Below are 12,496 nucleotides of genomic sequence, written 5' to 3'. Positions count from 1 at the left end.
CAATGCTCCTCTGGGAAAATAATATGCAAATTGCCTCTTCAGAAAGAAAGAGGACTTTTACTCTACAGCGCCACCTATTGGTAGTAGCGATCCTACAAGTAACAATCAACCCTTTAACGAGTCTTGTAGTATGACTTAGGATACAAGCCAAATCAGAATCTCAATTTGCAGACACGGTGTTTCGAGCTGTTGGCTCTCGTCAGTGCAAAGTATGAGATCTGATTTGGCTAGGTGAGAGGCTCTGGACTAGGGTCTAAGAAGTAAGGTTTCTCCTTGCGGAGAGTGACTTGCCAGCTGTGGCTTGTCAAGGTAAGGAGGCTTATTCGCCGTGCAATGCTCCTCTGGGAAAATAATATGCAAATTGCCTCTTCAGAAAGAAAGAGGACTTTTAATCTACAGCGCCATCTATTGGTAGTAGCGATCCTACAAGTCACAATCAACCCTTTAACGAGTCTTGTAGTATGACTTAGGATACAAGCCAAATCAGAATCTCAATTTGCAGACACGGTGTTTCGAGCTGTTGGCTCTCGTCAGTGCAAAGTATGAGATCTGATTTGGCTAGGTGAGAGGCTCTGGACTAGGGTCTAAGAAGTAAGGTTTCTCCTTGCAGAGAGTGACTTGCCAGCTGTGGCTTGTCAAGGTAAGGAGGCTTATTCGCCGTGCAATGCTCCTCTGGGAAAATAATATGCAAATTGCCTCTTCAGAAAGAAAGAGGACTTTTACTCTACAGCGCCACCTATTGGTAGTAGCGATCCTACAAGTCACAATCAACCCTTTAACGAGTCTTGTAGTATGACTTAGGATACAAGCCAAATCGTTTATTGTGACTTGTAGGATCGCTACTACCAATAGGTGGCGCTGTAGAGTAAAAGTCCTCTTTCTTTCTGAAGAGGCAATTTGCATATTATTTTCCCAGTGGAGCATTGCACGGCGAATAAGCCTCCTTACCTTGACAAGCCACAGCTGGCATGTCACTCTCCGCAAGGAGAAACCTTACTTCTTAGACCTTAGTCCAGAGCCTCTCACCTAGCCAAATCAGATCTCATACTTTGCACTGATGAGAGCCAACAGCGCGAAACACCGTGTCTGCAAATCGAGATTCTGATTTGGCTTGTATCCTAAGTCATACTACAAGACTCGTTAAAGGGTTGATTGTGACTTGTAGGATCGCTACTACCAATAGGTGGCGCTGTAGAGTAAAAGTCCTCTTTCTTTCTGAAGAGGCAATTTGCATAAAAATACAGGGTGAATTTGGTTTACCTTTCTACACCTAAGGTATCCTCCCTTTCAGTCTGTTTACTGTGAAAAAGAGTTTAAATGGAGCATCAGTTGAGTATTTGCACTGTTGCTTTATTTAATGTCTATCTGGCTGAATAAAGTGGCTTGGCATATCGATTTATCTCTTCTTGACTGCAGTCATGTTACTGTGCTGTGGGCTGAGTAATTTAATAAACACTGACTTTGGGGTATTTTATGATATGTTCACACTGGGCGTCTGACATGCAGCAGAATTTTAAGACACAAATATTTCTGGTGGATTTCACTCCAAATGCTTCCTGCCTTTCATGCACGTTTTGCAGATTTGCTGTGATTTTATTCTATGCATTACAAAGTGAAAAATTCCCAGAGAAAATCCACAAAAAAATGTAGATGTAAATATCCTCTGTGTAACCACTTAGATGTAGCAAACACTATTGACTGTGGCATCTAAGGACAGTTGCAGGTGGGGGTGAACTATATACAAAATCGGCAGAAAAGTGCCCTTCTCCGTAAAACCTAATTTGGCTTCTGTGCATGTGCAAATATCAATAAGTGATTAGAAGATGACAAAAAAATATTGAATGATGTTACAGTACATTATTTCCATTTATTGTATCTTTCATTGTAAACTTCTATTAACTACTGTAAATATAAAAGTAAAAAGGTTTCATATTAATAGTGTTAGGTTTTTCTCTATATTAGCGTTCCTTAAAAAAATCCTGTTTTAATGGAACATAGTGATAGCCTCGTCTTATGAATACACAATATTTCCTGATGGATACGACTCAACCTCTAGAGATTTGCATTACTTAATAATGAATTGTCTATCATTTGGCTAGAGGTCATTCATGTCAGCAAAATGTATAAATGCTTCTCTTAGGTCCAATTCAAGGTGTTGGGTTTCAGACCCTACTTGAAAATGACTTCGGGCTCTAGAGTAGAAAACAGATGGGACAGATTGCCATCACAGCATGGTTCTAAAGAAACACTGCCTGAAGAAATTTCAGCCTGGTATGGGATAGTCTTCATTACAATACCAACTGCTGACTTTGCTCTGGAAGAAAATAGAACACAACTAAACAAAAGCAGAATGAGAAACCCTTCAGGAAATATACTTTGCATGGGGGTTTCAAACTCTGTACTGGGGAACACTATTGTACACATGAACAAATGTGCCAATTTATAGCACACATGGCTACTATTACCTGTACTTATAGTTGGATGTCAAACTTCATATCACTGACATAGAAATACAGGAGTAAATTTCAATGTTAAAATGACTGCAAGGGAAATTACGGTCTAGTTTTTGTAAGTGACGCAAGTGGCAAAGTGCTAAAGGTTTAAAGATTATATATTAATCTATATATATATATATATATATATATTTATATAGATACATATGTCTATATATAGACATACAGTATATATATTTGTAGAGAGAGAGAGAAAGAGAGAGCTCAGCATAAGTCAATACCTATCTGAACACAGCAGAAATTTCCAAATTTTTACAAGGCTGAGTCCCATAACATTTTTTAACCAATAACATGAAAGTAAGTTTGATAATATAATTTTCAATGCATAATATTCAGTTTTACTCAAATTAGTTGATGCAAAAATGAATGCACCCGGCCCCAAATCAAAAACTCCTACATCTATTATGTTTTATATTAGAAGGCGAATTCCTAAAGAGAAAATGCCTAGGAGACAGCTTCAAATATAAATCATCCGAAAAAGGGCAAATGGAAGCCAAGTCTTAAAAAATCTCAAATTTTTATTATGGTATTATTTAAAAAATTTTCTCATTAAATATGAAAATCAATTAGTACATAAAACAAGAGGACACTGCAACAAGAAAAAGTACCGCTGCACCATGACGGTAAATAGCATAAATGACTGAAAAAAATCCCAATTGATATGTATTGATATTTACATATACAGATAAAATATGCCCAAAAAATACTGTGCAAAAAGCAGAGGTTTATTTCCACATGTATATCAAAAAAATCCTGTGATTTAAATAAAGATACCATGACAGTATTCAACAGTATACAAGTTATAGAAAAAACTGACGGCACATCTAGAACTAGTCTGAATGGGTGCATACCAAAAGGCAACTTACATATTAAATTAGAAAATGGTAGCACACCAAATATGAAATAGGAATAGCAAAATGGCTTTAGTAATACACTTCACAATGGCCTTCATAAGGCATATCAAATATGAAATAAGTGAAATATGAATAGCATAATGGCTTTTGTAATCTAGAAAAACATATGAGATACTTAGCACAAAATTTGGCCAAAAGATGTGAGCCCATTCACCAGCGACAAGGTGATCTCAGATTGAATGGGTCCCTATACTGACTGCCTGGTGTGAACTGACCTCTGGCTAGTAACATGATAAAGCCTGTATATATAGGACGATAGGAACCAAACATGTGATTGAATGCGATTAAAATCACCACTTGATGAAGGGCGGAGTGCTCAGTCAGAAAAATAGTATACAAGTTATAGAAAAAACTGACGGCACATCTAGAACTAGTCTGAATTTAGTATTCATTGTGTGAGCTTTAAAATATCAAGGTGTAAAAAAGGTGCAGAGTGCAAGGATATGTAAACAGTAAGTAAATAAAGTCAATAATGCTTGCTAGTGCAATGTATAGGGATAATTAACCCCCGGATGCAAGCTGAGACATCAGAGTAGACAAAGAAGGTAAGAGGCTAAAGGTACTGTCACACATAGCGATGTACCGGCGATCCTGACCAGCAATATGAACGCGGTCAGGATCGCTGGTACATCGCTAAGTGGTCGCTAGTGAGCTGCCACACAGGCAGATCTCACCAGCGACATCGCTGGGGACGGGGGTTGCTACTTACCTGTCACACTAGGCGATCCTGCGTCCTCCCGCCCGGCTCCACACTCGTCGCTTGTCTCTCCACAGGAAGCGCCGCAGGAAGCTGACGACGAGAAACAGTCCTGGACGTTCTCGCACGATCAGCGATAACCAGCAGGGGAGCGGGTCGTAGGTAAGTATCACACACACAGCGATATCGCTAGCAATATCGCTATAACATCACAAGTTATAGCGCTATTTCTAGCGATATCGCTTAGTGTGACAGTACCTTAAAGTGCCATAAGTAAGCAGTTTAATGAATGCATGATACCTCAGTGGTGCAGGCAGGAGAACCCCAACACATGTTTCGCGCTGGCTTTTTCGAGGGGCATGCCACTGTTTACTTATGTTTACCTCATTTTTGTCGTTTTTTATGTTTTGGCGGTTTTATGCAATGAAAACAATTTTATATAAAAAATAATTATTTTTGCATTGCTTTATTCTGTGAGCTATAACTTTATTTTTTCACTGATGATGCTGTGTGGCAGCTCGTTTTTGGTGGGACAAGATGATGTTTTCAGCGGTAACATGGATATTTATATGTGTCGTTTTGATCGCGCGTTATTGCACTTTTTGTTCGTCGGTATGATAATAAATCATTATTTTTTGTTCGTTTTTTATTTTTATTATTTAAGGGGTTCACTAAAGGGGTTAACTAATGGGAAAGTTTTATAGGGTGGGTCATTACAGACGCGACGATACCAAATATGTGCACTTTTATTGTTTTTTTTATTTTCAAAAAATTAATTTATTAGGGAATATTTTTCTTTATTTAGCGATTTTTTAAAATTATTTTTACATTTTTTTTTTTTTTACTTTATTATAATGTCCCAGGGGGGACATCACTGTCGTGTGACAGATCGCTGATCTGTCACATCACAGATCGCTGTGACAGATCAGCTATCTGTCACAGGCACTGCTGCAGGCTTCCTCATGCCTGCGCTCTGCGGGCAGTGAGGAAGCCAGCTCCCTGCAGGCACCCGAAGGTTCACGTCGCCATATTGGATCCGGGGACCTGCAGGGAGAGAGGCCTCCGCAGCAGCGATGCACATTGCGCTGCTGTGGGGTCTCAGGGAAGCACGGAGGGAGCCCCCTCCCTGCCGATGCTTCCTTTAACCCCCAGTACACCGTGATCATGTTTGATCGCGGTGTGCCAGGGATTAACGTGTCGGGGTCGGTCCGTGACCGCCCCTGACACATAGTGCCGGGTGTCAGCTGTGATAATCAGCTGACACCCGGCCGCGATCAGCTGCGCTCCCCCCATGAGCGCAGCTGATCGCACTAGATGTACTATTCCGTCTTTGAGACTAAGGTCCCAGGTCACATGGACGGAATAGTATGTCTAATGTAGGAAAGGGGTTAAAGCAATACCCCTTGAGCCTAGCCAAATCAATGGCCCTGAGCAGGGATATTAAACAGTATGATAAGGCAGGGGTTCTGGTGCAAAGATCTTCTCCCTGCAACACCCCTTTGTATCCCATTATGAAAAAAAGGACCTAAGGGTTCCTCTGACACAGAATGGTTCATGACTTAAGGGCTATTAATGATGTTACAGACAGTATAACCTCAATTGTCCCTGATCCACACACATCTGTCACAGATCCCAGTGATGTGAAAATGGTTCACAGTCATTGATTTAGCGGGTGCATTTTTCTCTGTACCCCTGCACCCTGACTGTCAGTATCTTCCTTTACTAATAAAGGTAAACAATATTGTTGGACAGTCCTCCCACAAAGGGGGAAAGAAATCTCCTGCCATCTATTCAGCAGCGATGGCAGGGATCCTTGAGTAGTGGCAATCACCTCATCTGCAGATTGTACTATTACAGTACGTGGATGACCTCTTGCTGTTCTGCCTGGACCAGAGGTCCTGCAGGGAAGCTAGTTTCCTTGCTATGTGTTTTTTTGCAGAAAAGGGTTGCAAGGTCTCACATGACAAATTACAGTATTGCAAACAAAAGGTGACATTTTTGGGACATTGTATTGCCGAAGGTACAAGACACCTGACTGAAGACAGGAAACATGCAATTCAAAATCTCCCTCTACCCAGGTCACATCAGCATCTACGCACTCTCTTAGGCTTGGTGACCTACTGTAGTCCTTGGATAAGGTCTGCTTCACAAATGATGCAACTACTTTATAACTGCTTGTCATCAGACCCCTATGATCTCACTCAAGAAGTAATTGATTCCTTCCATTCTCTCAAACTGCTCATTGTGTCAGCCCCGGCCTTAGGCATTCCAAACTATGACCAGCCATTTTTCTTGTTTTGCACAGAGCAGGGAGGACATGCTACCGTAGTACTGACACAACAACATGAAGGGAAACAGAGACCAATAGCTTACTACTCAGCACAATTAGACCCAGTGATCAGAGGGTCACCTACGTGTGTCCGTGTGGTAGGAGCAGCTGCACTACTACTAGGAAAGGTATGTGAGATCACGCTGATTTTTCCTTTGACAGTTTATTCCCCACATGACATCCATTCCATACTCGTCCAAGTTCAACCAAAACATGTCTATGGCCAGACAGCTCCGACTTGATTTCGCTCGACTAATTCCTGAGTAGTCACCCTCAAAAGATGTAATGTTCTGAATCCAGCCACCCTCCTGCCTGTGGATTCAGAAAAGGGGGAATTGGTGACCATATTAGCAAGTGAGGAAGAATACTTTGACATGACGCATGAACATGACTGCATAGAACTGATGAGTCAGGAGACAGTGGATTTTGCACACATTCATGAAAAACCTGTTCCTAATGCAGGTTTTGAGGGTTTTTTTTGTAGGTGGCTCCAGATACCACCAGGATGGGCGAATCTACACTGGATATGCAGTAGTATCCTCACATGAGGTAATCTGAGCTGAACCACTCTCTCCTCACATGTCGGCACAGGAGGCAGAGTTGAAGGCACTCACTGAGGCGTGTAGAGCCGCTGCAGGTAAAGTCGCTAATATTTACACTGATTCGAATTATGCATGGGGCATAGCCCATGATTATGGCCCTAGCTGGAGAAGCAGAGCATTTCTTACATCAGCTGGTAAGCCCATTAAAAATGCAGAGCTGGTGAAACAATTGATGGAGGCATTAATGTTCCAGGTTGGCATTATAAAGGTAAAAGCACATACAAAAGGTGACTCCAAGGAGGTAGAAGGCAACAGAAGGGTGGAAGAGGTTGCTAAAGTAGCAGCAAGGCGGCCTAGGGAGCAGTGGACGGTGGCGAGGAGTCAGCGTATTCCAGCCACACTGAGCCTAGATGTTCTGAAATCCCTCCAGCAACAGGCTGCCCAAACAGAGAAGGTACACTGGGGGAGACTGGGAGCTGAGCTGATCTCAAATGGAGTGTGGGAGAGTAAGGATAAATTGTACCTACCGAAGTCCCTGTTCCCAATCATGGTGAAAGCAACACATGGACCCACTCACGCCTTAAAAAGTCACATGTGTGCAATGGTAGATGCCTTCTGGAAGGCTCCTGGTTTTAGTTACGCAGCCGCGAAACTTGTACAATCATGCCTCATCTGTGCACAGCACAACCCAGGTAAACCAGTCCCTAATAAAGCGACACCTAGGCCTCTCTACCTGTTTCAGAGACTGCAGATTGACTACATACAGCTACCAAGGTAGGAGTGTATGCAAATATCCGAGTATGTGTAGCTCTCTTCTCTGGTTGGCTGGAAGCCTATCCGGTAAAATGTGAAAATGCTAAAACGACTGCAGACAAACTGATGAAAGAACTGATCAGCAGGTATGGTGTCCCAGAAACCGTAGAAACCGATAGGGGTACACACGTCATGAGAGAAATAATGAGGGAAGTCATGCAGGCCTTGGGTGTACAGCAAACATATCATACACCATATAGACCACAAAGTAGTGGGAAAGTGGAAAAACTAAATGGGACACTTAAACTGAAAATTCAAAAGGCCATGGCAGACACAGGAAAGAGCTGGGTAGAGTGCTCGCCTCTTGCACACTTTTCAATCAGACACACTCCAAATAGAAACACAGGCTTGTCGCCTTTTGAAGTCCTGTTTGGTAGTGCACCAAAGATTGGTCTGTACTTCCCACAGTTGCTACAAATGCAACACGGTGCTAGGACAGCCTATGACCAGGCCTTGCAGAAAAGACTTAATGTGGTGCATAAACATGTGTTCTCGTCCATTCCAGATCCTAATGAAAGTGCAGATGTGCATCAGCTGAATCCAGGTGGTTATGTGCAGACACATGAGAAGGAGCCTGGACCCACAATTTGACGGCCCCTTCCAAATTCAGCGGACCAGATCCACCACAGTAAAACTTGAGGGAAAGCGCACCTGGATCCACGCCAGTCACTGCAAGAAGGTCTTTTCAACAGCAGAATGACTGTTCTCCTAATCACCTTGCTGGCAGTGGCAGGGTTACTGCACTCTACAGAGACACAGGACAAACTCTTAAATGTTGACTGGGACAACAAACTTATTTGGCATCATGCTCTTCTCATAAAGGACATGGAAGGACAGAAACCGAAAGACTGTTGGATCTGTACACACAGCCCAGTATCTGCAAGGACTATGCCATACTTAGCCTTACCTCTGGAGCCATGGAAGGTATTAACCCCACACTGCATACACAATGAGACTTGGACTCAATCTAGGTTTTGGGGAAAAGATGTACCCCGTGATATATCTGCCTCATTGGCAATAATCGGATGGGCCGGTAATCCCTGGTTTGAGTTTAATATATCGCTGCCTAAGGTACAAATGTGAAGGAGGAATGTGTCAAATAATTGGTCCCACCTCTTGTAATTATATCGACCCTGCTGGCAATCTCCAGATCAGGGCCAGTATGGACAAAATAGGTGAACTTAGAGACCAATGGTTAAAACAACACAGTGCAAACAGAGACTTCTGGTGGGGTAACACATTCTTTTTTTTAAATCCAGCAAATTGGTTTAATGGCCTAGCAGGATGGATTTTTGGCATTGTACAGACTTGTATGCAAATTTTGTTGTTTTGCTTATTGTTGTATATAGCTGTAAAAGCGTTATATATGTATTAATTAAGCTACTGAAGAATGTAAGCGTGAAAAGAGAATCTAAGGCTGAACCTTCTGTAGTGTATCATAGACCCCAGATAGCCATTGCTGATGGGGAAAGTGAGTGTCCACACTGAGGGTGGATGGGTGAAGCAGGTAGAAAGTCCCCTTATGGGTACTAGACCCATGAGACAGTAGCTCCTTTGTGGACATCAGCTAATCCTGTGGCAAAGGTTATACCATTTACAAAAGGGGGAAATTGATATAGAAGGGTTAATGATTTGCCTTTAAATGCCTAACTGCCTTTAAATCTTTATTTGCCTTTTGCCTTTCATTTATTCTTATGACACTGCAGATTTGCCTGTCTCCTCTTCAAGGGAAAAATGCTTCTTATCATATATGTTTTCAATAGTCAGCCACAATGTGTTCTGGGTACATTGTAAACAAGGTATGACCCTGGGGTGATGATGGGGGCTACATGAGCTACATAGAATTACATATTGTTGTAAATGGTATAAAAGATTGCCTTGTGTTTCATTATGTCAGATAAAGTGATTTGCCCACGACATGTGTGTGCAGTCTCCATTGTCTCCAAGCTTTTGTAAATTAAGGGCGTAAACTCCTAATTTGGCCTCACTGGTGATCTGGCAGACCTGACTTTGGTCAAAATGAAAACGGCTACGACATATGTATCACTGAAAAAAATAGAGGAAAAATAGTGGGGAAAAACATCAGCTAACCATCTGTTGCAGCACCTAGCCAGATGAAGTAACATTGCCCGGAGCCCTCACAGTCTTGGACGTCGGCGAAATAGAAAAAGGTGGGGGATGAAGCCTCCAGCGGTGAAATCAAGAAGAAAAGTTATCTTTTTTTATAAAAAATGAAAAAACTTTTATTCAGCACAGTAGTAAATTAAAAAAAAACATGGATCCTGGTCATCACAACCTAGGATGAACAACCAACATGTTTCACCTAAGAGGATTAATCATGATATGTGGCATAATTGGAGTGGCTGTAGGTGAGAGCTCCAAAGCTGTTTCTAGTATAGGCTAATGACTAAACCCTTTTGTTTTTCCTGAGTGAGTGGATCCCCACAGCCATATAGATGGTGCTATATGTTATCGTTTGTTTAACTTTTATTCCAGAAATGCCATGTTTATGCTGTAAAACCCTGCACTGGATTAGGTTGTATATTTTAAATAAAGTAGCTAAAGCAACGTTCCTGTGTCTACCTCTATGAGCAGCCGAGTGAGCCAAGTGAGCCAATCTACCAGACTGTTTACAAGGATGAATGGAAGGGCCCATATTGCCTTCTTTTTACCAATCTGTGTGTGTGTCCTTAGAACAAGAGGTCAGTTGATCACACGATCATACTAGTAGTACCTCAGCTGTTCCCAGAGGAAAATTTTTATTGAGTGGTTTCATAATGTTTATTTTAATTTTTTAGCATATATGTAATATTCTGAAGACAAATTCTACCAACATGTCCTATAACAACCAATAGTAGAAATTTTTATTAAAGCTTTGAAAATGTGTTCTATTGTTACTTTACCTTCTTTAAAAGTATTATGTATTGAAATCCCTTTATTCATATTATTATGTACAAGGTCAGTGCTTTTATAGATTTAAAACAAACTTGAATTATTCCCCTACTATAAATCAATGCAAAAATAAATCCATAACTCCAACTGTTGCTTCATCATGCAATGTATCATTGATTCATACTTCATACTAACATTTTTACTATTTCTGTCATATGAGCATGAGTTGCTTGTGAAATAGCAAAAGTCAATAATCTACATACATTAATCAGTGAAATTAAGACTTATACAATTATTTGAGATCTTTAGGTCCTTAAAAATGCATACATTTTGAAATGTTTGTATATTAGGAAAAGTATACTTTTACAAAGATGGAGGCCTAAGCATAGTAATAAGGCAAACTGTAACATAGAGCAGCCATAAAATGCTATGTATTATAATTGCAGCTATTGTTTTCTATTTTTCATGTGTGAGATCCCATTCTGCTCCAAAGAAGGTCCTCTTATCTGCATGTCATTCATATAACGTAACTCCCTTTCAATCACATTTTGATAATATTAGTGTTCAATTTGATATTATACCGTTAACTTTAATAAATGTTCTATTGTTCTGTCACCTTTGATTAAAATCTTAACTATATTTTATAAAAATTGATCCTATTTCTTCTAAACAAAAATGATTTTATGAGCTTTTGGGCTGTAAAATAATGTAGTGTTACAGTCACATTGCATAGCCACAAAAGTGGAAAATTACATGTGCAGACCAATAATAGTTATCATACCTTACTGTTATTCCAACTGCTATCATTCCAAGTCAACCTGCCACCCTAAGCTCAATCCAACTGTCAGCAGTTTTGTAGCTGGTTCTGTATTCTTCTATCATAGGCTTCGTTGCCATACTGCACGGAAGGACTGCTGAGATGATATATACATTTGGCATCTCAATGTTCACGAAATGAAGACACCAAGAAACCCTGGGCTGATGCAACATGTTCAAATTACTAAACCATACCACAGTTCAAAAGATAGGTCTTGCATGTTGTTCTGTTTGATTGATGTACTTAGACAAGACACAATGGGCATTAGAACTCCCAACTTCTTGTTTTAATTGAATGTGTCACTGACAATTGAAAATCACTTGTGCAGTACCATCCATTCCAAATGAAACAATTGTTTCAAAATAATTGTTCTGACAAGTAAGCTGGCAATCCTTACGGACAGGCAAATCCAAGCACTAAGAACATAAAGGAACATGTTTACCACAATGCTTAAATAGCATATATAATTACGACACCCACTAAGGCATTATTATTTCAGTTTCACATGTGCGATAAAATTTCATGACAAAATATATAAATAAAAATACTGATGTAGAGAAATAGCCTTCCTTACCATTACTCAAAATGAATGATGCAAGATGACTGCTTTGAAAAAAAAATGATTTTGTGATAAACTGCTGGTATACACTTATGCTTTACGTGGCTTCCAGTGGTTGTGATATGATTTGAAGTCTGCCAAGGGTTTTTCAAGCATGTTGTAAAAAAGTCATCACCAGCATGCTTCTTATGGCACTGACTTTTTGTATGTTGTCATTCCACTTTTCTGTGTTTGTTTGTATCTATATATATTTTTATTTAGATTCTAATATCAGACTCTGCTTGTATCACACACCAGCAGTCTTCAGTGTTGTGTCATTTTAGTTTATGAGCGAAGCACTACTTGCATCAACAATATTTGAGTGATGTCAACTAATTTACTATTTTGTATTGAGTTTATATCAGGAGAAATTAAAGTTCG

Source organism: Dendrobates tinctorius, unplaced genomic scaffold (assembly GCF_039654945.1).
Source record: "Dendrobates tinctorius isolate UK_male_01 unplaced genomic scaffold, ASM3965494v1 ptg000011l, whole genome shotgun sequence".
Taxonomy (NCBI): Eukaryota; Metazoa; Chordata; class Amphibia; order Anura; family Dendrobatidae; genus Dendrobates; species Dendrobates tinctorius.
The sequence above is the reverse complement of the archived record's forward strand: the minus strand, read 5'-3'. Positions refer to the sequence as shown.